The sequence below is a fragment of the Heloderma suspectum genome, chromosome 2, assembly GCF_057233095.1.
Source record: "Heloderma suspectum isolate Gila_16-S chromosome 2, 16-S_ref, whole genome shotgun sequence".
NCBI lineage: Eukaryota > Metazoa > Chordata > Lepidosauria > Squamata > Helodermatidae > Heloderma > Heloderma suspectum.
The window spans coordinates 131,801,402-131,812,836 of NC_139459.1; positions in this window are offsets into that span (position 1 = coordinate 131,801,402).

Consider the following 11,435-nt stretch of genomic DNA (forward strand, 5'->3'; position numbering starts at 1 on the left):
TCCAACCTGAGGGGCTCATCTTCCGGCTCATCTTCCGGCGTCATCTCTTTTAGCCTTGTGATACGTTCCATGGGGTTTTCTTGGCAAGAATACTGGAGTGGGTTGCCATTTCCTTCTCCAGTGGACCACATTTTGTCAGAACTCTCTGCCATGACCTGTCCGCCTTGGGTGGCCCTGCACGGCATAGCTTATGGCTTCACTGAGTTACGCAAGCCCCTTCGCCACAACAAGGCAGTGATCCATGAAGGGGATATACAAAGAGTATACTAGAGCAATATACTTCTAGAGGGCAAATGGCTAGCAAGCCTACTGACTAGTAAGCTGGCCTCCATCACTTGTGACTAGGGATGTCGTGGGTGCCCGTTTTGGTTTGCAAATTTGATGAACTGCTGGTGCCCGTGCCTGCCAAGCTGTGCCCGCCGAGCACATTCTCACATCCCTACTTGTGACCTACCAAACTGAGTGTAGCCCGTCATCCATGGAGGGTGTCAGGGTTTCCCTTTATGACCTGGATCCCCTGAGCAACCTCTTAAGGAATTTTTGCCTCCTTAAGAGTCCTACCTTCCTTCTTTGAAACTTCCGCTTCCCAGTAATGTTGGGTTTAGGCTATAGGAGTGCCATGACTGACGCTCCCGACACAGGGTTTAACACAACAGTTTACTGGTAAATTTAAAACAAGCAAATCACAACTAAAGGTATTTACACAATAGAGCACAGTACAAAAGATATTAAGAGAAAACAAAAAGTTGCAAAACTCTAGTTCCTTTACCCTAGCTGCACATAAGACTTCTCCTGGCTGCTTCTCCAGGCTGCTTCATCCTGCTCTTGTCTTCTGACTCTGCTTTCACTTCTCTGATATTTCTAACTCTCTCTTTTTATACTGCCCTCCCCCAAAACTTAAAGTACTACTTCAAATCTGAAGAGATGAAACTTAACTGGAAAAATGAAACTGAAACTTAACTGGGGAAATGAAGCTACTATTCTCAGGGATAATGCCTCCCAACAACAACAACAACAAAAGTCCAGACCTTTAAGCATGACCTTTGTTCCCTTTGCCTCTGTAAGCCTCAAATCTTCATAGATAGTTCTTGGCAAGGTGCCTGACAAGCCCTTCCATCCTTGCAGTCCTAGGGTGGCAGCAAAAGCAGGAGACGTATCTAGCCACTGGTGGCCACCATATCTGCCTGGTGTACTCCATTCCGTTCAGTAGTAGGTCACCAGTTGTCCAGGCTGGAGCTAGAGCAAATTAGGCCAAATCTCAATGAGAAATACAATTATGCGAAGCAGCCTGGGGCCCTCACCTGCCTGCTGGCAGCAGCATTTGACAGGTCTGGCAGACGTGTCTCATGTTCAAAGAATCATAGAATAGTAGGGCTGGAAGGGGCCTACAAGGCCATCGAGTCCAACCCCCTGCTCAATGCAGGAATCCAAGTCAGAGCATCCCTGACAGATGGCTGTCCAGCCTCATCTTGAATGCCTCCAGTGTGGGGCATTCAAGATGATGTTCTAGTGTCCCATTACATAACTAAGTTTATCAGCCACTCAACAGAGAAAAAATATCCCAAAACGTGATGGTTGATGCAACTGAACATAGGAAAAAATGAGCATTTTGAAATGAATATTAGAATAGCATAGACTCTTCTATTTGGAATACCATATATACAAGCAATATATTAGACAAAGCTAGCATTCTGAGCAAATTGTTGCAAATATTATTTAATCATCCATGATGGCTCCAGATTCAGAACTCGGTGACTAAGAGGGATTGAGAGAAAATCTAGAACTTCTTTTTGGCCATTCTTTCTTATTCCCACGGGGAAGCAACACAACAGACTGGATTAGGCGACAAGCTCTAAGTAAGAACTTAAACAAATATCTGAAAATATTTGGTAAAATCTCAGACTTTTAAACTCAAATCTCAAATGTAAAGCCTTCTTGTTTAAAGAGGATTAAAATATATATTTATTGTGAAATTTCAATGAAACAAAACAAAAACAACAAAAAAGAGGGGGGGAATTCTAGCTACATAAATTTAAATATATCAGTTTCAATACATGCCTAATGAAGTGTGTGTGCGTGCGTGCATATGCGAGCGCGCGCGCACACACACACAGAGAAAGAGAGAGAGAATATAACATTCTAGGAATTACACATAAACTTCCACAAACTCAGACCAAATATCCAAATAAGTATCCATTTGCATGTGGCATCTATACACCACCCACTCAAATGTTGAAAGCATTGTAAGGTCTTCAATCCATTGCATTACAGGAGATGAGCATTTATCCTTCCAGTGCTGTAATATTAGTCTTTTAGCTGTCAAAAGGGCACAGAGAATCCACTTGTGCTGACGATGTGTAAGCTTCCAGAAAGCAGGTATATCATTTAAAAGGACATGTTCATCAGTAAATATTAAAGAGTGTTTAATACAAAGTTTATTCTAATAATAACCTCCTCTTCAGAAGAGGCAACTATTAGGCATTGCCAAAACATATGGTTAAAATAAGCATTAGCTGTATTATAATTCCAACAATTAGCCAACTTAGACAAACCTTTACTAAAGAGACATTGTGGCTTCCAATAGACACAGAACAAAAGTTTTGCTGAATAAGGCATAACCTGAGATCCACAGATGCTTCAGATACAGATGCTCAGATGCTAAAACAGTGATCCATTTGATTAGGCAAAATGGGACGACCCAGTTCCCTATTCCATTCCTGCTTAAGACTCTGTATATCACATTTCTTCACCAGTAATACGCATTTGTAAATATGGATCTCTGTCGATATAACTGATAAGACTCAATAAGTACTTCTAATAGTGAAGGAGACTCTGAAGCTGTAAAAGCAGCAGGGCCAAACCTAGATTCTAACAAATGTTGCATTTGCAAGTATTGCCATTCAGCCATAGCGGGCAAGTTGTATTTGGTATACGAAGCCAAGACTGACAAAAACTCCTCATCATCACCCACTCGCTGATCCAAGGTAAAGAAAATGAAGGAACTTATCTGCCCAAGTCCACCAAAAAACATTTTATTGCCAATTTTTAAAGAGGATTTATAACCTTCAGGAGGATAGATGTTGGAGCTGCTAAGGCTTAAGCTTGGATTGGTTTGCATGTATTTTGGTCACGTTCTAAATTACATGTATTCTGGCAGCAAGTTGTAGAATTTATAGAGGACATATACAGGGTATGAAATAGTCTTAACACCAAAGGCTACACTATTAGGTTATATTAAAATAGTTAACTTGGAAGATTTTAAATTACCTACATGCTTATTACTAATGGCGAGACCAGTAATTGCTTCTAGCTGGAAGTTGTCTTACCCTGCCCCGCTCTAGTTTGTGTTGGTCTAAGCAGGTTTGGACTACACCAAACCTAATTAAACTGATATATTATAAATGTTGTAAAGAAAGACATGCACCAAATAGATTCACAGAAAAAAGGAGTGTGGTTATTAGTCATTGGAATATGAATTTTTATACAACTGTATTTTATTTAGGGTGCACTCCTATGGGGACAGTCATCTGCCTCTGAACTTGGAGGTGACTGACTATCCAATGCAGGGTGGGCAGATTGTGGAGGGGATCTTCTCCACACTCCAGACCCCTACATTTGCGGCTAGACACCTGATCTCAGCTGTCTAATCAGGGCGCCTCGGAGCGGGGTGGGGGGAGGCTGGATGGTGCGTAGGAAGCATTGTAACAGTGCTTCCGCTGTCCCCTCCCCAGGAATGCCCCTTTTTCTGCTGCTCCATGCTGTTCTTACAAGTGCAGAACCAGGGATGAACCATGCTGCCTACGAGGTGGTGGGGGAGCAGGAGGGGAGTCAGTTTTCTGGGAACCAATTTCAGAATGCTGGTTCTGAGCATAGTTCCTAGAAAACAAAAAAGCCTATGGCCGTCCAGACGCTGTCACATATTTGGGTTTGTGTCACATATATCTGTGTCACATATGTTGAATGGTATGTATTTTATATTTCAGCTGTATGCATGTATTTTGTTTTATAATAAGAAAAATTTTTAAAAGGCCGAATTTGAAATCCGAATTGGCATTTTCAGTGTGCAAGTATTCTTCAAAACATGAGTACTTTAGGCTTCTTGCTTTCATTTTGGTGGGCAGCAAATATGGAACATCATAATAAGCTGTCCCCGGTCAAACATGAAATTCCCTTGCATTTTTGTTATTAATACTGTCAAATTTAAACACTATGGCAATGATCAAATACTGCCAAATATCAAATATTGAAATCAGATATTGTTGAGTGACAAATACATGTATTGAATAGTTGGGTGAATATCCAGGAAATATTTGAGTATTCAGAAAATCTCAGATGAAGATTTGGTAACAATCTTTTGAGCAGAATTTCAGGAGCTGATTCACTTTAGTGCTGAGCTTTACTTATAGGGGAGTTGCGACTTATTCAGTATTAGCCACTGGTTGTCGGGGCTGGAAAGGAATTTTAACTAAGAGCTTAATTGGTTCTTGTGTTCCTGGACTTTTGCCTTTCTCAAAGCAACCCTCATTTAGTGTACATCAGCTTTCCCCAACCTGGTGCCCTCCAGATGTGTTGAATTGCAACTCCCATAATTCCCAGCTTGCATAGCCAATCAGACTGGGGAAGGCTTCTGTATAAAGTAGCTATGCTGCCCCCGAGGAGCTGTATTTACCTCATCGACACAACTTTGAAGTAACCTATAACTAGTCCCTCCTAGCCCTGCACTGTCCAGTCCGGGGGTGAGGTCCGTGGAGGGGCAATTCGGGCAGCTCAGGGCCCCTTGAAATTTTCTGGAGCCCAGCTGTGTCTGCTAGAGTTGGTGGAGTGGCTCCCTGGCTCCCTATAAGACACGATACACTAATGGCAGCTGCCATTAGCCTATTGAAGGAAAAATGCAGCCATAAAGGGTGTATTGTACGCCATTTGCAGCCATAAAGCACTGACTTTGGCCTAACTGCAGCTGTTTATGGCTGTATTTAGGTCAAAGTAAGTGCTTTACAGCCACAAATGCCATAGAATACGCCACTTACAGCTGTAACTTTCCTGCAGTACGCTAATGGCATCTGCCATTAGCTTATCATGTCCTATAGGGAGCTAGAGAGCCACTCCACAGGAAGTCCTCCAGTCCCAGAGGTAAGTGCAGCTGCTTTGCTGCGGACTCTGGAGGTCGAATCCTTTGGAATCCAGCCTCATTTGAGTCCACTCCAGCATCCCTACTCCTAGCTACTAGGGCATCAGGCAACATCCTCAGCTGAGAGGCTCCCCCTCCTGCACACATGAAGAGAGATCTTTAGGGACCTCAGGGATACAAGCATGGGCCAGCCTACCTCAGGGGACAGCACCATCACTAAGAATGGCATGAGTGGCCGGCAGCCACAGCCTTCTCCCACCTTCTCAAGTTAACCCAGCTGACAGGTTAGGCCAAATATTTCTGAGGGTGCACGGGTTGTCAGAAACCCAATCCTCTCCAGAGTACCACGTCTTGCTGTGGCCTCTGTTTATCCAGCTCCAGTGTAGTGCATGTTCTTTCCCCCATCCCAGCTGCTTCCACCTGAGGACACAAGAGTGATTCTCTGTGGGCACAGCATTTTCCCTCTGGGACTGCCCACAGAATAGGCGAGAGAGTCAGTGCTTGCAGAACCTAGTACAAGCCCTATAAATTCACATATGCACACACCCGTGAGTGTTTTCTGCTGTTTTCCTAGAAATCCAGGAAGCATTGCATACATGTGCCATCTCATAGTTATCTGTTCTTTGGGTACTAAATCATGTCTCATTGAAGTATTGGTAAAGAGCTTTGCTTTAAACAAGAACAGCTTTTAACATATCTAAATTGGGCCTCGGTAGCTCTGAATCTAATCCAATGCCGACCCTTCATTTCTGATTGCATACAAATTCCTTCCTAAACTTGTTTGTTTTGTATTTGTCCTCCATTCATCATGGATGCACCAAACCCCAGGAAAATATTCCACAGGCTCAGCCTTTGCCCAGCCTGAAGAAAAGCAAGAGATGGAAGAGGCAAAGTTGAGCTAGCCATGAATTTCTGCCTTGTTCAAACAGACCTTTGAGTACTTAAATTATACAGTTTCCATTGACATTCTCAAGAATTCAATTCTCAAATTCTTTAGGCGCTTTCAAAATCCCCCCCCCCCCCCGTCACAAGAGAATCTGGCTATGTGACAAAGTAATTTCTCCTTGAGCCTTCATTTTAACCTATGAAAGCAAAGCAAATCACATCACCGTGGAAGTCAAATGACTGACTGCTAATTTTGTCCTCTCTTCAAGTTGAGGGGGGGAAATGCAGTGAAAGAAAAATTGTGGCACAGCAAGACACAAAGACAGCTTTATTGTTGTAATTTCATTTAAACATGAGGGTGTGTTTGAAATGAAAGGAATATCAAGCTATAAATGGTTTATGTGGTGGTCGGCATTCACAGTGGGTGAGGAACATATTTTCCAGTTTTATTTGCCAGACATTTACTAGCCCTCTTTCAATTTTGGTTAGTACCTCTTCCTGAGAAGAAATAATTTAGCCACTACTCATCTGCATATACCGATCCATTTTAAATATACATAGGACTTCAAATCTTCCATTGCCTAGCATGAATCTTAGCTTTAAAAGTGTTCCCACGAGTTTTAAAAACAACCACGTGATAATCCTACTTTCACTGTGAAAAAAGGTGAAATAGTAACTTGGTACTCAAGGGATTTTTATCTGGACGCCATCTGTATTTCTAGAAGTTGGATCTGTGGGTTTCTGGATGGTTTTAATGAACTTACATACTTCATAGGATCTTTCAGACCTTGGAATACGGGGATAAAAGTCCAAGTAACAAGGGCCAATTTACAATGATATTTAATACTTTATTACTGTAGCATCAAGTGGTGATTCACAGGTGTGAGCAACCCATCACAGGTTAATCACCACACACAGAACTTTCATATTACTAGTTGCCAAATCAAGCACAATGGGTTAGATCTAGACTTAGTCAGACTAAGAAGTGACCCATTGAACTAAGTTAGAATTACGTTAATCATCACTAAATTTAGACTGCAGTCCTGTGGGTTGCTCTGTAAAGAACCAGGCAGGATGGGAGGAGGACTGAGGCAATTTAGCCTCCTGCTTCTGCTGGGGCGGCAGGGGGAGACAAATTTCAGCTAGACAGTCCTCTGAGCCAATCTAACTGACATCAGCAGTGGGCAGAGATGGTGACAGCAAGGCTGGAGAATCCTGTCTCCCCTCTCCCCTCCCTGCCCACCATTCTGCCCGCCCCGAGCTCTTGAAAGGCTGTTGTAACAACCTTAGAAGAGCAGATGCTTTCCACAGTGGCTGCAAGAGGGGGAGGGAATGGCCTGATCTCAGATTCCCCCTCCTTAGGTCATAGCAGTGTCTGTGGCCTGAGGTGGGGGGAGGGAATCTGCAATATTGTATGCATATTCTCTCGTGGACCATAAGATTGCGTGGCCCGTCTCATCAATTTCAATGGCTCTGTTCTAAGCATGATTAACTCGGGATTCAATGCCTGTTTCTTAAGAAATATTACAATAAAAAACAAATGTATCATTTCATACTTGTATGCAGCAAGACTCTCACGTCTTTCTCCAAATATCTCAAGAGTCCAGTATCAAAGAAATTATGTGTTTAAAATGAGCATTTTCAAAGCACACAATTATCCTAATTACAACTATCCTTATCTTGTTTATTCTTTCCCTTCTTTCTGTATATCGTACATTTATTTGCTTGTTTAGTACATTTATATCTTGCTTTTCGACAAGAGTCTTCAAAGTAGCTCACAATATTTAGAAAACAGAACAGATACACCAACGGCCACATGCTCAAAACCCCAAGCTGAACAAAACCACCAGCCTCACAGGAACAGGAAGCAGCATCTGATGTTCCTCCCCAAAGGACAGTTGATGTCCCTGAGGGGGAGAGGGGAAAGTAAAACTTGAGAAGGGCCTGTTATTGCCTTAATTTATTAATTAAATCTATATACTGTGGAAGCTGGTGGCTCAGATGTCAGTGGAATAATGAATTGGCTCCGTGTTTCAGTTGGCACCAGTCAGAACTCTAAAGGAGCTATCCAAGGTGCAAAGCTGAAACCCAGAGCCGATTCACTGCCCCATTGACATTGGAGCCACCAGCCTCCACCGGTTACATACCACCCAACTGGGAGATGCCTTTGTGGCAGTCTACAAGCATAAAAAAACCAAAGCATCAATACGATATCAACTAAAACAATAAATACAACAATGAAAATATTTAAGTATTTAAACATTTTTAAAAAATCAAAAGCCAGCAGTAAAGTTAATAATCAGCGTAACAGATTAAATATCAAGGGCACAATCCTATGCATATTTAGACAGAAAAAAATGGCTGGGGCATGCTGGGAGGTGTAGGACTTTTTTCTGTTTAAACTTGCATAGGATTGCACCCTAAATGCCTGCTGGAAGAGGAAGGTCTTAAACTGGCATCCAAATGTATACAGTGAGGACACCAGGTGGGTTTCCCTGGGAAGGGCATTTTTTGTAGATTAGGGGTGGGTGCACTTCAGAGAAGGCTCTTTCCCTGGTAGCCACCTGTTGCACCATCGTGGGTGGGTGGCTGTGCCCAGAGAAAAGCCTCCAAAGTTTATCTTGGCAGTCATGAGGGACCATATGGGAGAAGGCACTCCTTCAAGTGGACTGGTCCTAAGCCATTAGCTTCCTAAGTGGACTGGTCCTAAGCGGACTGGTCCTAAGTCATTTAGGGCTTCAAAGTTCAACACCAACTTATGCTGGTCCTGGATGTCATCTATATTAGAGGAATAAAACACTGAATGACCTACAGCTGCTTCCACATTTCTCTCTCTCTCTCTCTCTCTCACACGCACACCAGAACATGAGTTATTTCCTCCAATTTTAGTTCATTCTCCACAAACAGGGTTGCTGCATTTTTCCTTTGTGCTTTGAAAAGTTGCATGGCAGGTGGACATACAACAAAGCAGTGTTTCCAGACATTCCAGGAGGTGGGAATCTGCACCGGTTTAATTGTGGCCTGTTGAGGAAGTATTGCAGGCACAATACTTCTGTCGGGCGGGAAAGGTGACCACCCTGATGCCTAGTGTCACAAACAGACTTTATCTCTGTTTTGTTTTGTTGCACATTTTGTTTTTGTGCTCATTTTCTATGGGCCAGAAAATGGTTTCTATAAATACAGAGTTGAGGATGCAATTATAAATAATGAGACATTACGACTTTGAGTTTGTGTGCAACAAAAGGGTGGGTGGGTGGATGGGTGGGATCAAGTGAGAAGTCTGCAATTCCCCTGCCCTCTTGCTTAGTATTGATTGGTTAGTCTGCCATTTCAATAACGTTTATATTCTAGAGTGAGAGAGGACGGTTCACAAATCATTGCTGTGAAACCTTTACCTTGTGAAGATTCCTTGAGTTGTCTCGACAAGTTTGGGGGGGGAACATTTTCAAGACAGTGCAAAGGTAAAAGTTTGTTTCAATCTTCTGTAATGGCTATGCTTGGATTAAGGTGACCATATTCCATCCAAGATGGGCTTCTGTCTCTTTAAGTTTTCTGAAAAAGAAGCGAGGCTCCCAGGTGCAGCTTCTCCCTTTGCATTATTGCAGTGACTGGAAAAAATTGGCACCTGCTGAATTTTGTTCTGCCTCAGGCTAGGTATGTGCAAAAACAATCCTGAGAAATATGACAAAGCTTATGTCACAGTAAATGTGTTAAGTCTTTAAGGTGCCATGCGGCTCTTGGTTGGTTTTGCAGAGACAGATTCCCATGGCTAATCCCCAAATTTATCTCTGAGAAATGTTGCTAGCTTTAAAGAAGTCTTTAAGCTTCCCTCAAGATTCCTCAGATGTCTTGCCCAAACAGGAACCACCAAATTTGCTTCCAGTTCCACTGTAGGTGAATAAAAGTAGCAAATTGGCTTTATTTTCATAAAGTAGATTTTTAGATGAATCTAGTTCACCCCAAAGCCCTGTCACTTTTGGGATATGGCCATCCTGCACTAGGGAACTTGCTTTGGATGGATTCATTAGCATATATATATATTTTTTTTAAGTCTCCATGCACCCTGAGAGTCTCAAATGACTTTCACTGTTAGACTCTAAATTTGTGACAGAAACTACTGTTCAGGGAAGAAGAAAAATATTGGGCACATGAGATATATTATAGAGTCCTCCTAACTGTGATTGTTATGGAAGTCCTCATTATCTTGAAGAGAATAACACTTGTTAAGGTGGCATCAGGTTTATTCTCCCTGGATATTAGCTTAAGCCTCAAAATGTACAAAGGTGGGAGGTAGGGCTCACGCAAGAGGGTTTGCTACCTGAGGCAAAGCACAAAATGGTGCCTCCTCCATTTCATGTACAGCAGCCTGGTGGCTTGGCAGTTGAATCCTACTTTAACACTGACAATAGGACGGCATCCTCTATCAAACCTGAAGGCAGCAAGCTAGTTTAGGGGTGCAGGACAGGCAGTCCCCCAAAAGAGAGAAATGGCTGGGGGGCTCTGGAGGAAGGGCTAGGGGGGCTGGCACTGCTCCTGTCTGCCTGATGGGAGGGCCGACTAGCATCAGAAGGAGCCAGGGAGATGGTTTGCTGGTGGAGATCTCCCTTCTCCAAAATGACAGGGCAACATAGAGAGGAGAGGAAAACTCTTCCCTCCTTCTGCTGTTGGAAGGAAGGTAGCAGCAGAAAGCCGCCTCAGCCAGCACCATGCAAACAGCCCCGCGTCTGTGCCACTGAGCATCTGTGCAATGGCACAGCGCTGACTGAACCACCCCCTGCCTCCACCACCCCCTCCTGACCGTTGAGGGTAAAGACATGCTTCTCTTCCCCTCTTGGTCACTCTACAGCAGGCAATTCCCATGAGCAAACTGATTCGCCGGCCATTGCTGGGGAGCTTTACCCATTGTAACGGAAGACCAGGCTTCTGTGGACTTTTACCATACCTCTCTGGGTATGTATTCCAGTCTTTTTGGGTGCTTTCTGTTTCTAAAATTCCGCATACTTCTGCTGAAGGCGGCTCTTGTTCTGAATTAATGTTGGAGGAATGCTTTATTCTTACACCCAAAAAGGTTGGAAGGAGGCAGGGCTAGAGCAGTGACTACCGCAGAGACACAGCAGGTGATCTCCTTGGGAAGTCAGTAATTTTGGTATTGTTTGTGACTGGATCATTCACAATCACCCCCACTGGCAGAATTACCTGATGCCAGTGGGGGCTGGTGACTCCAGTTCCGGAGGGGTGGTGTTTCCATTCTGGGTCCTAGTTACCACCATCCAAAACTCTAAAGGTGCTATCCAAGGTGCCGGGTGTGGAGTTTTACCTTTAGAGTTTTGGCTGGTTGTAACTAAAACCCAGAATGGAATCTCCACCGCACCAGAAGTGGAGTCAGCAGCTGCCACAGCCTGTTGCTGTATTGGAAGCAGTG